Genomic DNA, 24,860 nt, shown 5'->3' with positions numbered 1-24,860 from the left:
AGGTTGATAGAAGATTATACCCTCTATGAGTACATAGGTCGGAAGAACTATGACCGTGAGGGCTATATCCACTAGGGTAGGAAAAACAAAAATCTGGGTGATTACATTCATGAGTATGTTGAAGCCTAGGATATCTTTAGGAACAAGGAGTCTGAGGAGGCTATGCAGATAGTCCAAGATTTAGAATAGAAAATGGATGAGAAGAAATAACAAGTGCAGGAGATGGGAGACGAAGAAGAGGCAGAGAGAGAGTCATGAGAAAATGAGGTTATTTCAAAATTTAGGAGGCCTGAAAGAGAAAAAGAGCCCAAAGCACAAGATCTAACTATTGCAAGACTAAATGCAAATGTAGATGTCAGGCTAGAGGAGCATACCTCTTTTTTATCTAATGACGAGTTCATCAGGTTGAAAGAATTTAAGTCCTTCTTATATCATTTCAAAGGGAAGAAGCTAAGAGAGGCCATGCCTGATGTAACACCAAAGAATGAGGCAGAGATGCTTCAAAAACTGAAGGCATACATAAATAGAGAGTTGGAAGGAATGGCCCCTTAGAGGGGAAGGCAACTCCTAATGGAAGCAAGAATAATTCTTTTTCCAGGCTGGGACCTTAGTGCGTCTTTCATTTTTGACGGTTTATTGCATTCAGACAAGAAGGATTTCAAATTGGATATCCAAGGTGTGGATGATATTTTTATTGGATCAAGGTATGATTTAGATGATGAGGCCATACTTCTATGGGCTTTGTATCCTCCAAATAAGAGGCCAAAAATCATAGATGTGGACAAAGCTTTTGGACACATGATGAAGTTAAATGTCGGTGAGGTTGATCCCATGGTCACAACAGATATGGGGGTTGACATTTTGAAGCTAAATAAATAACAAATGAAAATGTTGGTGAAAGAGGAAGGAAAGTATAAAGTATTATATGAGGAACTCTTGAGAACTAGGAGACAGCTTGTACCCCAAATAATGGATGAATCCAAATTGAAAAAGAAGTGTGAAGAATTGCACAAGGAAAACAAAAAATTGAAGGATAGGATGCAGCATATAAGGACAGACACAACATGTGTCTTATTGACAAAACGATTTGAAAATTGGCAGAAGATATTGAAAGAATTCTAGACCATCTACTAGAAAAATATGGATAACACAATGTCGCACCAAAGGATCCTTGATAGGTTAAACATGCTCCAGGAATAGACTCTAAGTAACAAAAGAATTAACAAGGTCAACAAACTAATTGACACTCATCAAGGATTCACAACAGATTTAAATATTGAGTATGAGGAGTGTAAAGGGATTGTCAATCATGGATTTCCAAGTGTAGTGGGGGTCATAAAGGACAAGCATCGGTGGATTACCGAGTGCAGAGCTCTACTTAGTTTAGCCCTTAGCATTGCCCATGTGGATACATTGGACATGAATGAAATAGGGGAACAGGTCCAAATTTTTTTTACAATAGAGATCATGGTCAGGGATATTATTTTCAACGCCTGCATATACAAGAATGAAGGATATCTTCGACATATCCATAAATATGGTCAGTGGCTAGACGGAAAGCATTAGTCTGTGTCATTTGTAATTTGCACTATTTTTAGCAATTAGGTTGTCAGTTAGTTTTTGTTGGCATTTGCACACTCCAATGAAACATTGTATGTGATTGAAGGTTTTTCATTGATGACAACCTTACAATCCTATGGCATCGGCAAGACATTACACCAGCAAGGCATTACACTGACAAGGCATTACACTGGCATCAGCAGAACACACTCTACGCTAGCACTCAAAACACTGGCACTGACATAGAGAAAGGAAGCATACCGGCACAGAGGCTGACAGGATTTTTGATATATTATATTTTGTTTATTATTTGAAAAACTTTGTAAGCTGACTTGATATCATTGTAAAATGACTCTTATATATAAAACAGATCATTGTAGACATTGTGTAAGGAAGTGTGATAAGCGAAAAAGTAAGGAGAAAAAGATTAGGCAAACCTATTATGCGAAATATAGGTTAAGGGGTATATGTAAATAATAAAGTAGAAACCGGTACTGAATTTGACATTGAAGATGCTATTGTAAAGCAGTACAAGTTATTGGATTTGTATAATCCACATTGTAAGTCAATGAGACTTCCCATTTGAGCAGTGAGCTCTAGGCACTTGGCCTTCCTGCATGTGCAAGCCCCTATTGTAAATAATATTCTCTTATTGGCCAGTAAGTGAATATTGTGGGTCATAAATCCCATCGAGGTTTTTCCCACACTGGGTTTCCTTGTTAAATCATTGTGTTATGGTGTGATTTTCATGTGGTTTCTTTCATTTCTATTTATTGCATTATTTCTTGCATACTGGTACACTGTTACAATATGTTCTGCATGTTTTAAGTTGAGAAATTCTAATTACCGGTTAGATACTGATTCACCCCCCCTCTCAGTATCTATGAGTTTCCTAACAATTGGTATCAGAGCCTGGTCCTCTATTTTTAGAAGCCTAACAACTTGAGGAAGATCTTGACACCGGTAAAGATGGAAAATCTGATGAAGCAACTTGAAGTAGCTCTCTCAGACTATGATGCAGAAAAATTGAAAAATATCAAACTAGAAGATGATCTAAAAGCAGCTCAAGATATCATTAAGGTACTTCAAGAGAATCTTAGTATTGCAAGAAATAAGAGAAGAGAACTTTGTGAAAAGATGCAAAATGAGAATGATGAAAAAGAATCACTTAATGATATGTTAAGTAAGTTGAAACTGGAGAACATAACTACAAAGAATGAGATGCAGGATATGACTATGAGATTTTGTAAAGAGATTGAAGATAGGAAGAAGAATGAAGAAGAATTGACCAGAAGACTAAGTGGTGCAGCAAATGAGAACACAAGACTTAGCTATAAAAATGATCTATTAAAGACAGATTTGATGCACACTCAGAATGAATCCAATGAATTGATGAGACAAAAAAAACTCTTAGAAAGAGAACTAGAAACTGCAAATCAACATAAAGAAAAATTCAAGAAAAGATTAGAGGAACTTGGTAACTTACTGAAGAATCAAAAACCTAAAGGTGACACTTCTGGAATTGGCTTTGAAGTTGGTGAAAGCTTCGGTACTACAAACACACAGGATCACAGCAAACCGGTAAGGCAACCTAATGCTTATAAATTTAATGGAAAATACTTTAACTGTAATAAGTATGGTCATAGAGAAAATGAATGTAGATCTAGAAATTATCAGAATATCAACACACCCACTGGTCAATGTTCTAAATGCAACAAAGTTGGTCACAATTATGAGAATTGCAGAATGAATGTGAGATGTTATATTTGTGGAAGATTTGGACATTTATCTAATCAATGTAGAACACAAACTGGCATAGGTTATGGGAAAGCTATTCAGAAGAATAATGTAACTTGTTATGCATGTAACAAGATTGGGCATATTGCAAAATTATGTAGAAGTAAAGGATCACCGACAGACAACAAAAGTTCTAGCTTGAAAGGTAAAGAAAAATTTGAAGAGGTTAAGCAAGAATTCTCAAAACAATGGATTAGAAAAGCTGATCTAAATATTGGGAATACTCCTCCACCGGTAGAACCAGTCAATGCTTCCCCAGTAGGTCAGAGTGATGCTCCATCGACAGGAAGTTCTTCATCGAATTGAAGAAAGTTTTCCTTGAGGGTTTGGCGATCTAATGACACGTGCTATTATTCCCTCAGTTAGAGATGATAAGTTGGAAATTACTTCATTACCGATAGATAATGTTAAGTTACTATTTAACCGGCATGCATTTAATGTGGTAGATGGCAAATTAACACTATAAATTTGAGGTTTTGGCTCCATTTCATTTCACCAAGATTTAAAACCTACAAAGAGCACGAAGATTCCGAGCTAAGGCATTTCGAGAAAGAGGCAAGAACACTTCAAGCAATCATCCATCCTTAAGGTAGTAAAAGGTATTTTATCATGGCATCCACCTCTGCACTTGAATATATAGCAAACTCTACTATTGTCAAAGTTTTAAAAAGACCTAGGCCCGTATTTCAATTAGTTCCCGAAGTAGCAAAGAAAGATGATACTTTAGGTGCTTTTTCTCAAATTCCTAAAGGAGTTGTTTATGCTGAAGGCCCTAGAATTTACATTCACTGCAACATTGAGGAACTAGGAGATGAAGAGATTAAAACCATGTTTAAATCTGTCATATGTGATGAATCTGGCAATGTAAAAGATGAATATAAGATCATTGAAACCCTAGGATTTACAGAGATCCTTAGCATTCCTAAATTCCTGAAGGATGTGATTAGGATAGTCTTAAGCAGGGTACATGGTGAATTTTTTTGGTTAGATGCAATTCACAAAATCACCAAGGAAGTTGTCACAGGGTTACCAACCATCAGTAAAAGGCCAGACAAAACTAAGAAGGTCTCCAATGACCTAGTTATGAACCTAACTGGTGCCACATTTGATAAAAGGTCCTTAAGAGTCAATGATGTAAAAGATACTAATGTAAGATTTATCAGCATGATATTAGGATATAAGGCAACTCATGCAAATAGACTCAATTCAATGTCAAGTCTGTGCATTAAGAGTGCTTATGACATGGTCACAAATAATGCAAAGATTGATGTATGTGAGTGGTTGAAGGACAAATTAATTGACAAGTTAGGCAAGATTAAGAAGGGCAAGAAAGGAACTTTTAGGTTTGGAAATCTGCTAGTATGTCTGATACTACATATAACCAAACAGGTTCCCGGTATAGACTACAAAGAACTTGGATATGATATACCGGTAGGTAAACAGATAATAGAACTATTCAACAATATGGGAGAAGATAAGGATCAAAATATCCAAGACTTTTTTCAAGCACTAAAGGCCAAAATAAAGAAAAGAATCAGATTATCACAAAATATTGTTGACAAATATAAGGATAACATATGCTTTGTAATTAAGAAGGATGAGATCTGGATGGAAGCAGTCATCCCTAGAACAATCTGGGTAACAGAAATGGATTATGAAATAGATGACCTTATAATTGAAACATATGCTAAAGCACTTCTAGAAGCCCCTAAAGAACCTAGGGAAGAAGTATTCGGTAGTGCAGAAACTATTGAAAGCCAAATACAATCCCATAAAAGAGTAAAAAAGGTTGAGGTAGTTGTAAGAAGAGGTTCTAGGCAAGCAAAGGAAATCAAGGATAGAGTAATGAAACAAAGTGGTATAATAGAGGATGAGTTAGCAGCTCCACAACCTGAAACTCACCTATCACTGGTAGGCACATCTTCGAAGAATGACATGCCTGCAACTTTCAAGAGAGTTGTAAGGAAAAGAGATCCCTCACCTAGGAGGACAAGAAAAAAACAAGCAGCAGTGAGATCTCTGGTAAGAAAGGCTACACCAAAGAAGAAACTAACACCCAAGAAGAAGAAGAGAACAAAACCAAACCTGGCTCCTCTTGACATACTATTGAATGAAATTACAAAGGAAGGGAAACTGAAGAATATAGAGAAATTATATGACACTCTGACAGCTGATGAAAAAGAACAAGTAGAAAATAGTGTTATATTACATATGGACATGTATAAGAAATTTTTGATGGAAGTTGTAGATGAAGTACCAGATGAACTGTTTAAGAGATTGGAAGTAAGGAGACAAGTAGTAATGGAACTTGACAAGAAAATAAAGATAGAAAAGCTACTTGTTGTATACTCGGTGAATTCACCCAAAGAAATTGATGACTTAATTGCTGAAGCCAACCGGTTAGTATTTTCTACTGCACACCGGCACATTGCTTTAATGGTTGGAAGAGTTAATGAGGTGACTGAGGAGAGAGAAAATGCATGGGACATTTTCCTAGTGGAAAAAGAAAAACAAGAAGATTACATGAGCCACAAAGCTATAAAGGTATATTAGAAGGATAAAGACAAGGATAAAGGTAAAGTTGGTGGACCACCTAGTATCAAGGTTAAAGACAACTTAACCGCACCTCCTTTGATTACTCCACCGGAAACAACAACAGCTACAAAAGATCAATCGACAGTTGAAAGTATGGATGTAGAGGATGTCAATCCTAATCCTGAAGTCTTATATATAGTGGATGTTGATACTCAAAAGTTCAACATTGTGGTAGACAAAGATATAGCTGATAAGACTGACATGGCTAGTGAGCCTCTGGTAGATGAGCAAACTGAAAAACACACAAGAGAAACCAGCAGATGACAAAGAACAATAGGTAGAAACTCAGAATCAAATTGAGACAATGCAACAAATAGAGAAAAAGGCTCTGGGATAGGAACAACAACAGATACAGGAACAGGTTCATGAGGAAACAGCGCAACTGGCAACTGGAGAAGTAGAAAAAACATTGCTTAAGGAAATGAAAACACAAACAGACCTACCAGAGGTCAATACAAGCTTGGTTACTTCCACCAGCGGTACTCAGAATGTAGGTTCCTCATCGTCAGGATACAAATCAACTAATGTGACTGAAGTACTTTTAGATTCAATTTAAAGGATAACAAATTGCAGCTCACAAGCTCATAAGGCAATAGATGACACCATTCCAATTTTGAAGGTAATTGCTCCTAACTGTAATATAGACAATAAAGATTCTTTAGGACAACTTGATACCTTGTGTAAATATATCATAGAGAACATTGAGAAAATAAAGGAAGAGACATTGAAGGACAAAGTAGAAATTGAAAAACAAAGATTCTTTGATAAGCAAATAAAGAAGTGTACCAGGGATTTTGACACACTTCTACCAGAACTGTGTAACTTATTGAAAGAGTACAAAACTCTATACAAAGACACCTGTAAGACAAACTTTTTGACTATAGAAATAGATAATAAAATAAGCAAGGTACAGGATGAAATCAATAAACTTGTTGATAATTTTGTTAACTCACCTGATACATTATCAGTTTTTGAGCAAAAGATAACAAATTTTGAGGAAGAATTACTTAAATTAGAAAGAGAAAAGGAGAGAATAGTGAATAAGGCAAAGCATCTGAGATTTAAACTAAGTCCAAGATTGGACTATCTAGCATCATTGCAAAAGGAAAATACTGAGGCACTGATACAGGGACAGAAAACACCGGTAGAGCATTTGCGGCATCTCACCGATATAGCTAAAAGAATAGAGACAACAATAAGAGACAGTAAGAAGTTTATGGAGAGTATACACTTGATTTTGGCGGATCTATTTCAAATTGTAACTACCTAGTTACAAGGTTGAAACTACAAACTCTACTAACATCTTGACAACCTTTGTCATTGATGCCAAATGGGGAGTAGTGGTATGAGAAAATTCAAATATCATAGGAATCATATGCTTAGGGCGAGCACACATTTTTGGTAACTGTAACGTCATAAATTGTACGCACTTGCTAAAGCAGTACAATTTAACACCTAGTTTAGCACCCGCCTTGGCGCAGTTGCACTTTGCATGGCATTTCCCCTTTAGCACTTAATTAATCAAATTAATTAGGTCTAAGGTCCTATTTCATCATTCTTTACATCATAAAGTTGGGCCCTTTCACTAAAGCGCGCCCTTCGCATTTTATTCCTCCAATACATCACTCAATCAAAAACCCTAATTAAGCCCTATTTCGAACTTGGGGGCTTGGTTTCGGGGTCAAAACATCTCGAAATCACCTGTAACTTTGAGATTCTCTCTAAAATCATCATATCCGACGGCCCTAAAAATTTGGTGAAAAGTTGTCGGGACCATGGCGCTCGGAGTGCACACGGTCGCGGACATTTTTCCTGAAATTTTAGGAGCGCGATCCAATCATAAAATAAAGCTTAACCCCAAGAAATTGGTGGGATATTCAATCTCTAGGTCGGCCAAAATACGAATTTACGATCTAGGGTTTCCTACATAAGAGCTCTCTTTCTTCATTTGAAGGGATCAAAATTTTGTTTTCAGGAACTTCATATGTAGCGAAAGAGAAGATCTTTGAAGACTTCAACATCTTACAACATCCTTCTATCAAGCATCTATCAAATTCATTCATCCACTTAGGGCTTGGAAGACATTAAAGAACAATAGGAGATTACCCACTGAAGATTGGCTTGTACTCCTCCCTTGAGGGTTGGGTATGATTTCATGTTGTTTTCATGTCTTTACATAAGCTTCAATACATCATTTATTCATGCTTTAGATCACTTTGCATCTTGATTTAGAGCATTTACGTTATCATTTACAAGCAATTAGGGTTTACTTTCTAGGTTGCTCTAGTTTGCTTTCTTGCATTTTAGGACCTTGCACACACACTAGGTCTGCACACACAATACATTTTACAAAACAACTTGGCTATTCGTGGAGGTGGAAATCACCGAAGTGGGGGTTTGACTAAGGCAAAACCCTATATAGCCACCCATACACCCTTTTTCAGATATCATTGCAGGTTTCGGGATTCAGACGACGCCGCGGGATACAGATCCGGAGAGAGAAGGTCAAGATAGCACTCTATATCAAATTGCAGAGCAGAAGACTGGGACAGGGGCGCTGGGTGCCCTGGTCCTACCAGGATAGGGGCGCTGGGTGCCCTGGTCCCTAGGACAGAGGTGCTGGGGGCCCTGGTCCTCTGGACAAATAGCTTTCCGACAGTGTTCCAGAGTGCAGAACAGCAGTTTCCGATGCAGTTTTCAAGACAGTGGCACCCGCGCCCCCATCCCGAACATTTTCAGTCCGATTTTGACTCCAGGTACACATCTGCATTCTTATTTCATCCTTGTATTTACAGCTGTTCATTGTTTAATCTCAATTTTGCAATCTTGTTATTAGTTCATACTTGCATTTTGGGATTAGGGTTTGAACTTGCATCACTTGATCTTACAATTTCAACAAGGGAATAGAAATCCTAATAGATATCTCGTGGCTCTCTCTTTCACCAAAAGAAGTAGCCAATTGTGCGATATCTCTAGGCTCTTTTGTATTCCGTAATGTGTGTCAAAAGGTAGGATTAGGGCATGTTAACCTAGTCTCGCTTTTTCCCCCACACATTTTGGTGAACCCGACGTGAATCGATCATTGATTCCTCTTGCATTGCATTTGTTAGATCTAGATCTAGATTTAGTGTGTTTTCGTTTCATTTTCATTAAAAAGAAAAAAAAGTGTGTTTCTTTGCATTGGGTGTTTAAGTTTTGTGTAATCTTTTCAAAATGTCAGATTTTTATTTGCAAAATGTTCATGCTTTCAATGATTATTATGAGTATAGCCAAGATGAACTAGATGAAGCTTTAGATGAGTTTTTAAACCCTAAAGATGCCAAACCTTCATTTTACCAAAAACTCATAAACCTTGTTACTATTCCATTTCGTTGTGATGAGAAAGATAAGTTGAATGAGTCCTCTCAAGGGTACATTCCTATCAACTCTTCCAATAAATCTAGTAACATGGTTGTTTTCAACAATCCCCTCTATGAGGAGATGTCTCCTTTTGAATCAAAAGATAAACCTTTTAACCGATATGATCATGCTTTGTTGGATGATGCTCTTGATGACTTTGTGGCTTTATCGAAATCTTTAAACAAGAACAAAACTTCTAAATTAGTTAACATGATAAACTTGAATGAGCATAAAAAGCCTCTCTTTGAAGTCCAAGGAGCTTATCCTTCTCCCACCTTTCAAGTTTCTAAGTCACCTCTCCTTACTATCCAAGGAGGGTATGATCATGATTCCTTTCGTACTCCGAATAAACCAATCATCACTGTGCAAGGAAGAAAACCTATAAGTCCTTATAATTATGCCAAGCAAATAACTAGAGAGAGTTATCATGCGGTTGCCCATACTTATCATACCAGAAATAATAGGCAGCCTAGTCCTCCTCCTGTTATCCCAGTTTCTCTTCCGAATCCTCAACCGATTCTTCCACAAGCTCCCCGTATTTCGCAAGTTATGGGTAAGGAATATGATCTCATAGGACAACTTAAAGCTACCCCTGCTAAGATATCCCTTTGGGATTTGATTCAAACTTCTTCCGCTCATCATGGAATGTTACAAGATGCCTTGAAAGATTTGAATGTTCCTCCACCGAATACATCTAGTAATATAGCATCTTTGGTTAACTCTGTGATGAATCCTAAAGCTCAAATTGTGTTTACCCAAGATGAGTTGCCTACTAGTGAAATCCAACATCAATATGATCCCTTGATGATTGTGGTTATCATGAAAGACACGGCTATAAGGCGAACACTAGTAGATAATGGCTCTGGTCTTAATGTGTGTAGCATTAATCTTTTGCATAAGATGAATGTGGATACATCCTTAATTGAACCGGACTCTCATCCTATTCGAGGCTTTGATAATGTGGCTAAAACTTCATTAGGTACTATCACCTTACCCATCACAGTGGGGCCTGTTACTTTGCCTACACCTATCCATGTTATGTCGGGAAATCTAATGTACAACTTGCTACTGGGGAGACCTTGGATTCACAGTATGCAAGCTGTCCCTTCTACATTGCATAGACAAGTTAAATTTATTTATAACAATAAGACATATACCTTGATAGGTGATACTAATTTTCAAGCTTGTTTGCAAACATCCACTTCTAAGGGGGGTTCTTCTAAGCCGTCCTCATCTAGTGATGAATCTTTAAATAAGATACCTATCGGTGAATCCTCGCTCTCCGATGATCAAAATTCTTTGGATGAGTCTGGAGCTCTTGGAGAAGATTCTTCTCGACTTGAAACTACACATAAGAAGGATTTTGATCCTGGGAAGATTCTCGAAGACAACGATTGGGGATCCCTTGATTTTAATCCTACCTTTGTGGGTGAATATAAGGTTCCTTCTAGAGAAATTAAAGTTGAAAAGAAGGAAGAAGCTGAAAATCATAAAGTTGAAAAGAAAGAATCAACCTTACCTGAATCTATGAGTAATAATTTTGTGGCGGCCTCTCAAACTTCTTCTCCTCACATCTCTAATTATGAAGAGTTTGATTCTTTGTCTTATGAAAAACCACCTTCTCTTCCTGAAATGGCTGATCGTTATGGTCGTGGTTTTTGCATTTTTGCTAAGCATGGGTATCATGGAAAAGGTTGTGGTGCTCATGAACAAGGGATAAGAGTTCCTCTAGAGACTAATTTTCACAATTATGCCTTTGGACTTGGCTTTAATCCCTGCAAACTTACTAAAGTTTCTAAAAGACCATGCATTAGTGTTAATGCTATCTCTACATCTCTATCAATACAACATCCTGAGTATATTGATGGGGATCCTTCGTGTGCCTGTGCTTTGGATGTCTTCCCTACCGACGATGCTTTAGCTGAGTTCTTGGGAGCCTATGACACTCTTCTTTGTTATCATCACAATAGGGGACTCCCTTATTGTTTGAACACTGAAGCCTATTTTGGAAAAGAGATTGATAATGACGAGATTGTGAAAGAATTCCCTCAGTTAAAGGATAATCCTCAACAAAGTAATCTTCTCATAAGTGACACCACTGATGTTAAGATGGATCCTTGCAATAAAGAGAAAGTCATTAAAATTGGGAAATGTTTGGATGAAGAGGAACAGAAACAATATGAAGAACTATTGCATGAATTCCCTGAGATCTTTGCTTGGGCATATTCTGACATGCCTGGTATAGATCCTAAGAATGTTACTCATAATATTGTCTTAGTTCCTGATGCTAAGCCCATGAAACAAAAGATTCGAAAAATGAATCCTAAGGTTGCTCTGCTTGTTATGGCTGAGATTGAAAAATTATTGGAGGCTGGATTTATCCGCCCTATTGACTATTCCCCATGGATTTCAAATATTATTGCTGTGGCTAAACCAGACAACAAAATAAGAATGTGTACTGACTTTCAGGATCTAAATAAGGCTTCTCTAAAAGATGATTTTCCTCTTCCAAACATTGACATGATAGTTGATTCTACGGTAGGACATGCCTTGTTATCCTTCATGGATGGTTTTTCAGGATACAATCAAATTTTCATAAACCCTCAAGATCAATTCAAAACTACTTTCACCACTCCTTGGGTTACATTTTGTTGGATAATGATGCCTTTTGGACTTAAAAACGCTGGTGCAACTTATCAACGAGTGATGATCCTTATCTTTCATGATTATATGCATAAGATTTTAGAGGATTATGTTGATGATATTTTGGCCAAATCCTTTCTTCGCATGGATCATGTTAAAATCCTTCATCAAATCTTTGAAAGAATTCGTAAATATCACATGCACTTGAATCCCCACAAATGTGTTTTTGGTGTGGATAGTGGAAAACTATTAGGGTTCATAGTTTCGCATCGTGGGATTGAGGTGGATACTAAGAAAATAGATGCTACTGTCAACATGCCACCTCCTAGAAATGTGTCTCAACTTAAAAGCTTACAAGGAAAGATTCAAGCTATTCGTAGGTTTGTGTCTCAGCTTGCGAATCATACCTTTCCTTTTACTCAACTTCTTAAAAAGGATATCACCTTTCAATGGAATGAGGATTGTCAGCAAGCATTTGAAGATTTGAAAGTGTATTTGGCTAGTCCTCCTATTCTTCAACCTACCGAACCTTCTAAACCTTTCCTTCTGTATACAGCTGCTTCCTCTCATGCTCTCATAGAATTGTTGGCACAACATGATAAAGATGGTAAGGAATGTCTGGTTTATTACACAAGTCGTACCTTACTCGATTATGAGACCCGATATTCTGCGATAGAAAGACAATGCTTGGTCTTGGTATTTGCGACTCAGAAATTGAGACATTATCTTTTAAATTCAGAAGTCCATGTCATGGTAAAGTTTGATCCTTTGAAGCATCTTTTCTCTAAAACTGATTTATCAGGACATCTAGCTAAGTGGGTTATGATGTTAACTGAATTTGACCTTAAATTTGTTTCACAAAGAGCAATTAAAGGACAAGCGTTGACCGATTACTTAGTTGAGGCCCCTTCACCTTTCTCCTTCCCTAACCCTGAGTCCTTTCCTGACAACTTCATTCTTTCTATAGAGAAAGATGAAACTTGGGAGTTATACTTTGATGGCTCTAAGTGTCGTACGGGATCGGGGGCAGGTGTTGTTCTGATTTCTCCTACAAAGAAACCCATTCCCTTATCCTATCGTCTAAATTTCCTGTGTACCAATAACATCGCTGAGTATGAGGCTCTTATAGCAGGAATAAAAGCAGCGTTAGCTCTGAACATAAAACACATACATATCTATGGAGATTCGCAATTGATTATAAGACAAGTAACAGGAATATATCAAGCAAAACAAGACAAATTATCACAATATAAAGATCTTGCCATCTCTTTATTACAGAAATTTGATTCTTATACCATGGAACCGGTTCCTCGAAAAGATAATCGACATGCGGATGCAATGGCATGTGTGGCTTCTCTTATATCTTTAGAGGACCCTGTGGTTGATCTTAAATTTGTTATTCACAACCTTATTTCTCCAGCTATTGTAGACGATTCTAGCTTGGTAACATGTTGTGATTTTATAGACTCAGATGAATGGTACTCGCATATCGTAAGATATTTGATCGATGGTACCTTTCCTGATTCCGCTAATAGGAACACTAGGGCTAGAATCCGCAAGCTGTCTGCTAGGTATATCATTCTTTCTAATATCCTTTACCAAAGGGGTTATGATGGTCTTCTCCTTCGTTGTCTTAACAAGTCGGAAATCCCTGTTGCCCTTGAAGAGGCACATTCAGGTGCCTGTGGGGGGCATTTTGGGGGCAAATCCTTGGTTCATAGATTGCTTCGTATGGGATACTATTGGCAAACTATGCAGAAGGATTCCTTTTCATTTGTTAAAAAATGTCATCAATGTCAACAACACAATAATCTGATTCATGCTCCTGCCCAAGAACTCCGTTCTCAAGTAGCTTCTTGGCCTTTTTCCGCATGGGGTTTGGATCTTATTGGTAAAATCTCTCCTCCTTCATCTCAAGGACACACCTTCATTATAACCGCAATAGATTACTTTACGAAGTGGGTAGAAGCTATTCCCCTTCACTCTACCACTGCTGAAGTGATTTGTCAATTTCTTCTAGAAAACATCATTTCTCGGTTCGGGATACCTTCTACTATAATCTCAGATAATGGGACATCATTTAAGAACAAGGATGTGAAGAAATTCCTCGAGAAGTATCATATCAACATCAATTTTCTACACCATACTATCCTCAGTCAAATGGTCAAGCCGAATCATCCAATAAGATAATTGAACAAACTCTTCGCAAAACCGTGAATAAGCATGGTAAGGATTGGAGTAACCAGCTAATCTATGCTCTTTGGGCCTACCGAATGAGTGTACGAATTGCTACGGGAACTACTCCTTATAATCTTGTTTATGGTGCTGACGCTATTATGCCCTTAGAATTAGAGATTCCATCACTTAGGGTTTCTCTCAAAGGTATAGTAGATGATGACTCTTATAGAGAACAACAACTTCAACAGCTTGAGATGCTTGATGAACAGCGTATAAACGCTCTTGAGCATATTCAAGCATATCACAAAACTCTACAACGAAGCTATAATGATAAGGTTATTCAACGTTCCTTCTCAGTAGGTGACTTAGTCCTCTATGAGAATCAGCGCAATGTGAATGCCTTACCTGCAGAAAAGGGAAAATTTAGTCCTAATTGGCTTGGACCATATATCGTTATTGAGGATTATGGATCAGGTGCTTACAAAATAGCGGATGTAGACAGTACGCCTCTTAAAGAACCTATCAATGCTATGCACTTGCGTAGATATTATGCTTAATTCTTCGTTCTTCATCTTTTCAATTCTTCAACATTGGATAATATGTTAGTATCTCTTAATTAAAGCAAAATAGAATTAAATGTTATGTTGTTTAATCTATATTACTTCGTTCCTGACAAGCGTGTCTTCTTACCTTAGGGTTTGTCTTGAATTCATTTATGTAAATTGTGAAAGATTTACATTCCATTATGCTAGCATATTATACAGTGTTGTTATGTGTTAAGTAGAATCGTATCATGTTGTGTTTAAGTTCAAAATTAAATCACATTAGTTATATGATTCTTAGACTTAATGCATATTTCTTCCTTATCATTAATGTTGTACTTGATTAAATATTTTAATTAAGTCACACATGTATCAATTTAATCATGGAGCATTGAGAAATCAATCGCGGGGAAATTAAATTCTGAACATACATGTACATTTACCAGATGTATTAGATTTAATCAAAACAAAATATACATTGTTTTAAGTATTAAAGATAACACATTTGAGACAAAAGAGAAGCATGTATATATACATATATATATATATATATATGTGTGTGGATTGTATACAAATATAGGTCACTATATATCCAAAATGTGACCTCTCCTACATCATAAAATCATCTCCTATCCCTAGGGCTAGTGGCTGGAGAATGTCGACTGGACGCTCCCTCCTGATCTGGCCATGAAGGTGGACCCATGGGTGTGTAGCGCGATACAGATCATGAGTGACTCCGAGAGGAACTCTTGCGATCCCTATCCATAAGGATCGCGTGATAGGTGGTAGCCTCGGTCTGAGCCGCTGCTAGATCTCGCCGCGCCTGCTGGAGGTCCTCTGATAAGACTCTCTCTGTCTCTGTCGTGCCTGCTGGAGGTCCTCTGATAGGACTCTCTCTCTCTCCCTCCATATATCTACCTATACTCGAAATGGGAAAAACAAATCCTCATGCCGACCCGTGTTCCCCTGAGGCCTATAGGCAATCTGTGAGGAACTGGGGATCTGTGCTATCATGGAAATGTCTGTCATTGCCTGCTGAATTAAGGAACGCCACTCCTACACATTAGCTGTGGCAGTAGAACAGATTTTTTGTTAGTACCATTCTATATCATCAAAACATCAATCAATCAATATAAACCTACTATACCTGGATCTCCCTCGCGCCAGTAGGGATCATGATATGGTAGTATCTGTGCCTGGGAACCGCTAGGCTCTTGCTCGAATAATCTATCCATGATGGGTGTAGGCTAGACGATACTAGGGACAGGCCTCTATATCGCCTCATGTTCCCCCTGTTGGGGAATAATAGGTGGATCTAGTGCTATGGTATCATCTCCTGAATGGTGGGGAGCTGCATCCGACTCCTCCTCATCATCTCTATCCTCTTCCTCGTCGTCCTCCTTGTCATCCTCCTCCTCGTCCTCATCCGCATCATCACCTACATCTCCCTCATCCTCCTCTCTATCTATATCCTCCTCCTCCTCCTCGGCACTGGGCTGACCGCCTGTAGGTGGATTAGGATCTCCCGCCTCCTCATGACCCTCTCCCTCCTCTGGCTCCTCTGACCTGGATCCCTGGTCCTCGTCTTGGTCTCCATGTCTCCATGGGCCCGGATAGCCTGTCGGATGATCTGGTGGAAAGATAGGACCTGGATATGATCTCATAAACCATGAGACGTACCTCCGCTGTGCTCCAGGCTCTACAGAATAGTCAGTGACTACATCCTGATCAGATCCCTCTAAGTCTGTAGTCTCGATGTCATCTATCATCGGTCTCGCTACTACTCTAGGTCTGGGAAGGACCCATGAGTGTCGAGTATAGATGGGCACGTCGGCTGGAACACACTGCTCTAGCCCAAACTGCCTTTGTACTTGGTCAAAGTAGAAAGGGACTATGATGTGTGCATATCATCCCCGCAGTAGGCGGTTCCTCTGTAGACATGCTAACTATCTCTCCATACCATCCCATCTGTGCATCCATAGGTAAGGTCTCCACACTGTCACCTCGGCTGTCACTCTGTCAAAAATCACTCTCCAATATAACAAATCTCCAAATCTCCACTCGCTGGTAAGTGGATAAGCGAACACCCTAGGTCGCTCGCTCGCTGTACTCAGTGGAAAGCCGACGGGCCTGGTGCATGTGAAGTGCTCTAAAATCCACACCTGCAGAAGTGTGCATGTCATCAAATTGCAACCCTGTCCAAATACATACTCCTCAAGGTCGTGATAGAGATGTGCAAGCATACTCCGACCCCAAGCATACACTCTCCTGTGTCTCTCCATCGCTCTGATACACCATGTGAGACCCCCATACATGTACGTGCCTCGCCCATTAGGGCAGACGGCTAGTGCTATGATGGCTATCATAAGGCATCTTAGAAGGGGTACCTCCCCTGTAGGATGTAAGAGCCAGCTGACCATGATGCGACCTCTCGTCTCACTCGGCATGACTCTCCCTATGCAATACACCTGCTCTCTCTGATGATCCTCCGCTGACCGATCGGTCACGTATGTAACAGTCGCTCCTCTGATAGGAAGACGAAGTATACGGTACACATCCTCGAGTGTGACTATCAACTCTCCTACTGGAAGGTGAAAAGTGCATGTGTCAGGATCCCATCACTCCATCAATGCCATCAGCATCGCAGGATGGAACCGAATGGCCGGCATGAGGATCACATACCATAATCCTACTATCGACAGTGTGTGTCTCTCTGACTGAGTAAGCCGCGGAATTTGATCTCGCAAACTGCGAAGAATATGTCCCGTTGTATGCTCTATCATGTACGGAAGGCCCTGCAACACAAAAACATAACCGTAATCAGTACTCGATCATCAAAATCGCTAATGCAAACTATCGAACATCGTGTGCTAGTCCTGAAACCCCTTGCCAAGCCCTGATTGGGGACCATAGTGTCCTGTCAGGGACCATGGCGCCCTGTTAGGGACCATGGCGCCTTGAGGGGACCATGGCGCCCTGTTAGGGACCATGGCACCCTGAAGGGACCATGGCACCCTTGACAGGGACCATGGCGCCCTAGGGGGACCAGGGCGCCCCACAGGGACCATGGCGCCCTGGGTGGGCCCCGGGTCAGCCTTCAGGGCCCGCATACAATCACAGAAAAGTCAACATGCGAAAAATCAAAAGTCAAACGTTCAGTCAACTCACCTCGTCCAGTGGCTCGTCGTCGATCATGGCCTGGCGCAGGATCTTGATCCTCGTGGGATGCTCCGGTCATCATGAAGGAATGATGATGGCTATGTGGGCTCCGCTGCACTGAATAGTATTCTGAAATCAACAAAGTGACGAATACAAGTGTCACTTTCGAGGTATATACTCTCGTTGGTTTATTCTTACTTTTTGAAACCCTAATTTTCCTCTTTCACTCATTTCATCATAACTTGAGTTTGGGAGATCCGATTTTCAAACTGTTTGTTGCATAGGAATCGTATTTTCATTCCCCTACTCTCGAGATGTTCCAAAAAGTGCTCTGATGAAGCCTATTTAGTGAACACCCCTCATCAATACTACCTTACACAATTTGTTGCAAGTAAACATGCTACCCTGTTTCACCTCCCTAATAAGCAAGTCGAAATAGGGGGGGGCATATAGCTACTCACAGATTTCATCACTTTCCCTAGTAAGCATTAGGTGATTTTTGTGATCTAACGTGTGTTTTGTAGGGTGCGGTTCCTAACTGTGTACTGCAGATGCCGCTGGGGGCTTCGTCCGACAACTTATGGATATATCCTTTTTCAAATAATGTTTACTTTCTATACTTTAGCTTGCATATGCACGTAGTACTCATATGACCGCTAAAGTGGGGGCTAAATGTAATGTCATAAATTGTATGCACTTGCTAAAGCAGTACAATTTAACACCTAGTTTAGCACCCGCCTTGGCGCAGTTGCACTTTGCATGGCATTTCTCCTTTAGCACTTAATTAATCAAATTAATTAGGTCTAAGGTCCTATTTCATCATTCTTTACATCATAAAGTTGGGCCCTTTCACTAAAGCGCGCCCTTCGCATTTTATTCCTCCAATACATCACTCAATCAAAAACCCTAATTAAGCCCTATTTCAAACTTGGGGGCTTGGTTTCGGGGTCAAAACATCTCGAAATCACCTGTAACTTCGGGATTCTCTCTAAAATCATCATATCCGATGGCCCTAAAAATTTGGTGAAAAGTTGTCGGGACCATGGCGCCCGAAGTGCACACGGTCGCGGACATTTTTCCCAAAATTTTAGGAGCGTGATCCAATCATAAAATAAAGCTTAACCCCAAGAAATTGGTGGGATATTCAATCTCTAGGTCGGCCAAAATACGAATTTACGATCTAGGGTTTCCTACATAAGAGCTCTCTTTCTTCATTTGAAGGGATCAAAATTTTGTTTCAGGAACTTCATATGCAGTGAAAGAGAAGATCTTTGAAGACTTCAACATCTTACAACATCCTTCTATCAAGCATCTATCAAATTCATTCATCCACTTAGGGCTTGGAAGACCTTGAAGAACAATAGGAGATTACCGACTGAAGATTGGCTTGTACTCCTCCCTTGAGGGTTGGGTATGATTTCATGTTGTTTTCATGTCTTTACATAAGCTTCAATACATTATTTATTCATGCTTTAGATCACTTTGCATCTTGATTTAGAGCATTTATGTTATCATTTACAAGCAATTAGGGTTTATTTTCTAGGTTGCTCTAGTTTGCTTTCTTGCATTTTAGGACCTTGCACACACACTAGGTCTGCACACACAATACATTTTACAAAACAACTTGGCTATTCATGGAGGTGGAAATCACCGAAGTGGGGGTTTGACTAAGGCAAAACCCTATATAGCCACCCATACACCCTTTTTCAAATATCATTGCAGGTTTCGGGATTCAGACGACGCCGCGGGATATAGATCCGAAGAGAGAAGGTCGAGACAACACTCTGTATCAAATTGCAGAGCAGAAGACTGGGACAGGGACGCTGGGTGCCCTGGTCCTACCAGGACAGGGGCACTGGGCGCCCTAGTCCCTGGGACAGAGGCACTGGGTGCCCTGGTCCTCCGGACAGACAGCTTTCAGATAGCTTTCCGACAGTGTTCCAGAGTGCAGATCAACAGTTTCCAGTGCAGTTTTCAGGACAGTGGCGCCCGCGCCCCCGTCCCGAACATTTTCAGTCCGATTTTGACTCCGGGTACACATCTGCATTCTTATTTCATCCTTGTATTTACAGCTGTTCATTGTTTAATCTCAATTTTGCAATCTTGTTATTAGTTCATACTTGCATTTTGGGATTAGGGTTTGAACTTACATCACTTGATCTTACAATTTCAACAAGGGAATAGAAATCCTAATAGATATCCCATGGCTCTCTCTTTCACCAAAAGAAGTAGCCAATTGTGCGATATCTCTAGGCTCTTTTGTATTCCGTAATGTGTGTCAAAAGGTAGGATTAGGGCATGTTAACCTAGTCTCGCTTTTTCCCCCACACAGTAACATTTTTGGACTTCACATTTTTGGATACACTTTTTAAATTTCTCATGAGTGTTGCCATCAATGCCAAAGGGGGAGATTGTTGGCATTTGCACACTCCAATGAGACATTGTATGTGGTTGAAGGTTTTGTCATTGATGACAACCTTACAATCCTATGACACTGGCAAGGCATTACATCGTCATTAGTAGAACATACTCTACACCAGCACTCAGAACACCAACACCAACACTCATAAAGGAAGCATACCAGCACAGAGGCCGACAGGATTTTTGATATATTATATTTTGTTTATTATTTGAAAAACTTTGTAAGCCGACTTGATATCATTGTAAAATGACTCTTATATATAAAAGAGATCATTGTAGACATTTTGTAAGGAAGTGTGATAAGCAAAAAAGTAAGGAGAAAAAGATTAGGCAGACCTATTATGCGAAATATAGGTTAAGGGGTATATGTAAAGAACAGAGCAGAAACCGGTACTAAATTTGGCATTGAAGATGCTATTATAAAGCAGTACAAGTTATTGGATTTGTATAATCCACATTGTAAGTCAATGAGACTTCCCATTTGAGCAGTGAGCTCTAAGCACTTGGCCTTCCTGCATGTGCAAGCCCCTATTGTAAGTAATATTATCTTATTGGCCAGTAAGTGAATATTGTGGGTCACAAATCCCACTAAGGTTTTTCCCACACTGGGTTTCCTCATTAAATCATTATGTTATGGTGTTATTTTCATGTGGTTTCTTTCATTTCTGTTTATTGCATTATTTCTAGCATACCGGTACACTGTTACAATATGTTCTGCATGTTTTAAGTTGAGAAATTCTAATTACCAGTTAGATACTGATTCACCTCCCCTCTCAGTATCTGTGAGTTTCCTAACAGTTTTTTGTTAGTTTTAGTTTGTCCTAATGAAAGGGTGTGTCCTTTCATTCACATCTTTTAAGTCATGTATATATAATCAGTCATTTGGTACTCTAAGATGGGGAATGTAAGTAAGATTATCTTTTCAGATTGTTTTTTGGAACCTATAGTGTTATGTGAGATAAGTCTGTAGAAATAAAAATCCATTTTGTGAAAACAAGTGTAATCATCAAGTATCTGTGAGTCTGCGGTTTTTGTACACCAATTGTTCCCAAAAATTAATATACAAGGTTCGTTGTTTTCATCTTCAGATCGTTTCATGTCTACGATGCCAATGATTTAAAATCTTTTGGATAAATCTGAAGAAGATTTGTTGCAATTTTTATCATCTGTTGGTATAGAGATAGCAAAATTATTTTTGTTTTTCTCATTGCATACATTGCAGAGATTGCAGTGATAGTTTGTTTCTTCACACTCCAAAGATTACAAGTATTTGTCCATTAAGTGATATGTAAACTTTCAGATAAGGCACTGGTCTGTTTCTGGTTTCTTGTGAATAGATTAAGTGTGCACAAAGTCCTCCCTGGAGAAATATATTACTAGTTTTTACTTGCCATTTTCTTTCATAATTACTCAAGTAGCTCCAACAACATTTTGTTATAACTTTTATTCATATTCAATTATACTCAAAAATTCAAATTAAAACAAGTTAAAAGCATATCAGTAAAACATAGTTGTGGGAAATTGTTTGCCAGTCCTGTAAACAACTACGTTCAATAGTTAAAATTCACTATAAAGAAATCTTTTTATGCTTTGGAGATTAGGGTATACCCACCTAAGTTTAGTGGAGCCTAAAGTGCAAAGGAATTTGGTCTTCGACCATTCCTATTTGTTGGCCAAGGCTGATTGGATCAGTTACAGATTTGGCAAGCCCTCTTGATTCCCAATCTGTGGTTTTGGGAACGAACGGATTGGCAACTTTGTTAGGGAGTTGTAATAAGAAGTGTTCAAAATTTCTGGTGGTTTCATTTCAGACTCTGCTAGAGGAAGGAGCCCAAAAGATTAATAAAAATATAATTCCTCTTAGGAGGTGGCGACTCTACATTTAATATATGAGTAATAATTGGTATATCTAGAAAGTAAGGGAAACCCCTAGGAATTTTTCAATAAGATTTATGCAGGGGAGAAGGTCTTTGCACAAGGGACAAGATAATCTTGTTCAGTTGAGTGCAAAAAGAAGAAACAAAGAAAATAAATCAGTTTCAAATATGGCATTTGGGGATTATAAGAAGTTTCCTCATAGAGTGGATGGTTATCCATCTAGTGATAAATTTAAAAATATAGAGGAAAATCCTTTTTATATCTTAAATACAAAAGATTATAAAGGTGGTCATGATGAAACCCTAACTGTTGAGGAATAGGAGGACAAGCAGCTAGATGAAATTATTCTTAGAATGGCTGACTTAAATGGAGATGAATCTAAAATGGAAAAGGCTCTTAAGAGGCAACCAGGTTGGATATTGCAGAAACTTGGATTAGAAAGAGATGCCATTCAAATCCCTAAGTCAAAAAGGGTTGAAGAAGAGAAGGGAAAAGGTGAAGTCCCTTAGGTATAGTCCCCCTCACATGAGAAACTTGGAACAGCCATTTAAGGTCTATGATAATCCATTATCTGATGTTTTGGATAATAATTATGAAAAAAGGGATAAATGGAAAAATACACCCTACCATGAAAATAAAAACCAATATGATTATAGACAATACAATAATCATAATGCTGAAAGAAGAACTAACAGTGGGGAAATTACTAGTAATTGAAATAATAGAGATAGGATCAACAACATAAGCAATAATGGAGGAAATCATGGTAATAATGGAAACTATGGCAACAATGGTAATGGGGACAACTGAAATGGAATAACAATAATGGTGGAGGTAACAATGGAAGCAATTGTAATAATGGAGGAAATAGAAACTATCAAATTAACAACTATGGTTGCAAACCACCTATGACCATTGAAAGGTATAAACAGATGGATTTTAGTGGGATAGTTGGATATCCAAATTAGATTGCAAATTATTTAAGGTCAGCTATTCCTAAATTCATAAGAAATGGAACTGATTCTATAGAACAACATGTAATAAATGTAAAAAATACCATTGAAGAGTTTGAAATCCCTCATGAAGATGTTTTTATGAAACTATTTGTTCAATCTCTAATAGAGGATGCAAAAGAATGGTATAAGAATCTTCCTGACATATGCATTGGTAGTTGGCAAGAATTTGTGACAATATTCTTGGAGTAATTTGGAGAACATAATGATACTTCATTTTCATCTCATGAGTTGACTAGCATAAATCAAAATCAAAATGAATTAGTCTATGAATTTAATAAGAGGTTTAATAAAGTACTTAATAGGATACCAAGAGATATTAGACCTGTTGATTCATTTTTGATTGATTTTTATTTAAGTTCTTTTGACAGCAAGACTCATTATGAGATCTTATCTCATAAACCTACTACCTTGCAACAAGCTTTTAAAATAGCTACTACCATTGAAAATAATAGAAAGGCTGCTGGGAGAATTTGCAAGAGAGATGATTCAAAATTATATAATCCTAGAACAACAAAAAAGGATGAGTTTGGTCAAATCATGGACATGCTAAAGGACATGAAGGGTAAGCAAAATCACAATGAGAAACCACCCCCATATAGAAGTAACAAGCCTATAAGTTACAATAGACCAAGATTCCAAGACATGCCATATAATACAAATTGGAAAGATGGTAAACCGGTGAATGCAAATCTAAGAAAAGAAAATCTTGATCCATTGAAGAAGGTAAACAATTTTGTGGAAGAATATCCATGGTGTAAAGTCTGCAATTTACCCCATGTTGCAAAACAATGTATGATTGCTCAAGCTTTTGCAGAAGAGAAGGACCATGAGAAGAAATATGCACCCACAATAAATGTACTTTCATCAGATCCATTTTGGGGTAGGGATGAGGATTCATCTGGGGGTGAGCAATCATCAGATGTACAATGGAGAAGAGAGAACCAACAGCATAGTGTACAACAAGTTTTTACTAATGATGAGGCAGACATCCCATCCTTGAGGAACTTAACAGATGAAGAAAAGAAAGCCTATACTGTGGTAGTAGTAGCTTAGGCAAAAAGAAATTATCAGTTAAGAAATAGAATAGTGAACCCAGAACAAGGTAAGCCATCCGGGAAATTTGCAAAGGTTCCTAAAGCTAGTGTAAACAAAGACACCATCACTAAAAAGGAAAAGGAAGTTGCAGTAGAAAAGGACAAACAAACAAAACCTCTTAAATTAACAAAGCCAATTAAAAAGAAATAGATTAGTAAGCCACTCTCAAATTGTGGATCATTTATGTCTCAGGCTTTATCACAGGTGAAAATATATGTGCCCTTGCTTGAAGTAATGCATTTTCCTGATTACAAACATGAAATAATCAAGATTTTGTGTAACGTTGGTAAAGTAAATAAAGAGGATCATAAGCCAAAAGCTGAAGATCCACCTATTGTCTATTTGGGAACTTCTATCATTAAGAATCTTACCCAGGTTGATCTTTTTTATCTAACTTTGATGATTAACAATAAAATGGTTAAGAATTGTATGATAGATTCAGGTGCAGTCGTGAACATAATGCCAGAAGATGTCATGAAAGAACTTGGGATGCATGTGGAAACTCCCTATGGGAAATGCTATGCTATGGATAATAGATCAGTCCCAGTTGTTGGAATTATGAAGGATATGGAGTTTC

This window comes from Cryptomeria japonica, chromosome 5, assembly GCF_030272615.1.
Source record: "Cryptomeria japonica chromosome 5, Sugi_1.0, whole genome shotgun sequence".
Taxonomy (NCBI): Eukaryota; Viridiplantae; Streptophyta; class Pinopsida; order Cupressales; family Cupressaceae; genus Cryptomeria; species Cryptomeria japonica.
This window is presented reverse-complemented; position numbering follows the sequence as displayed.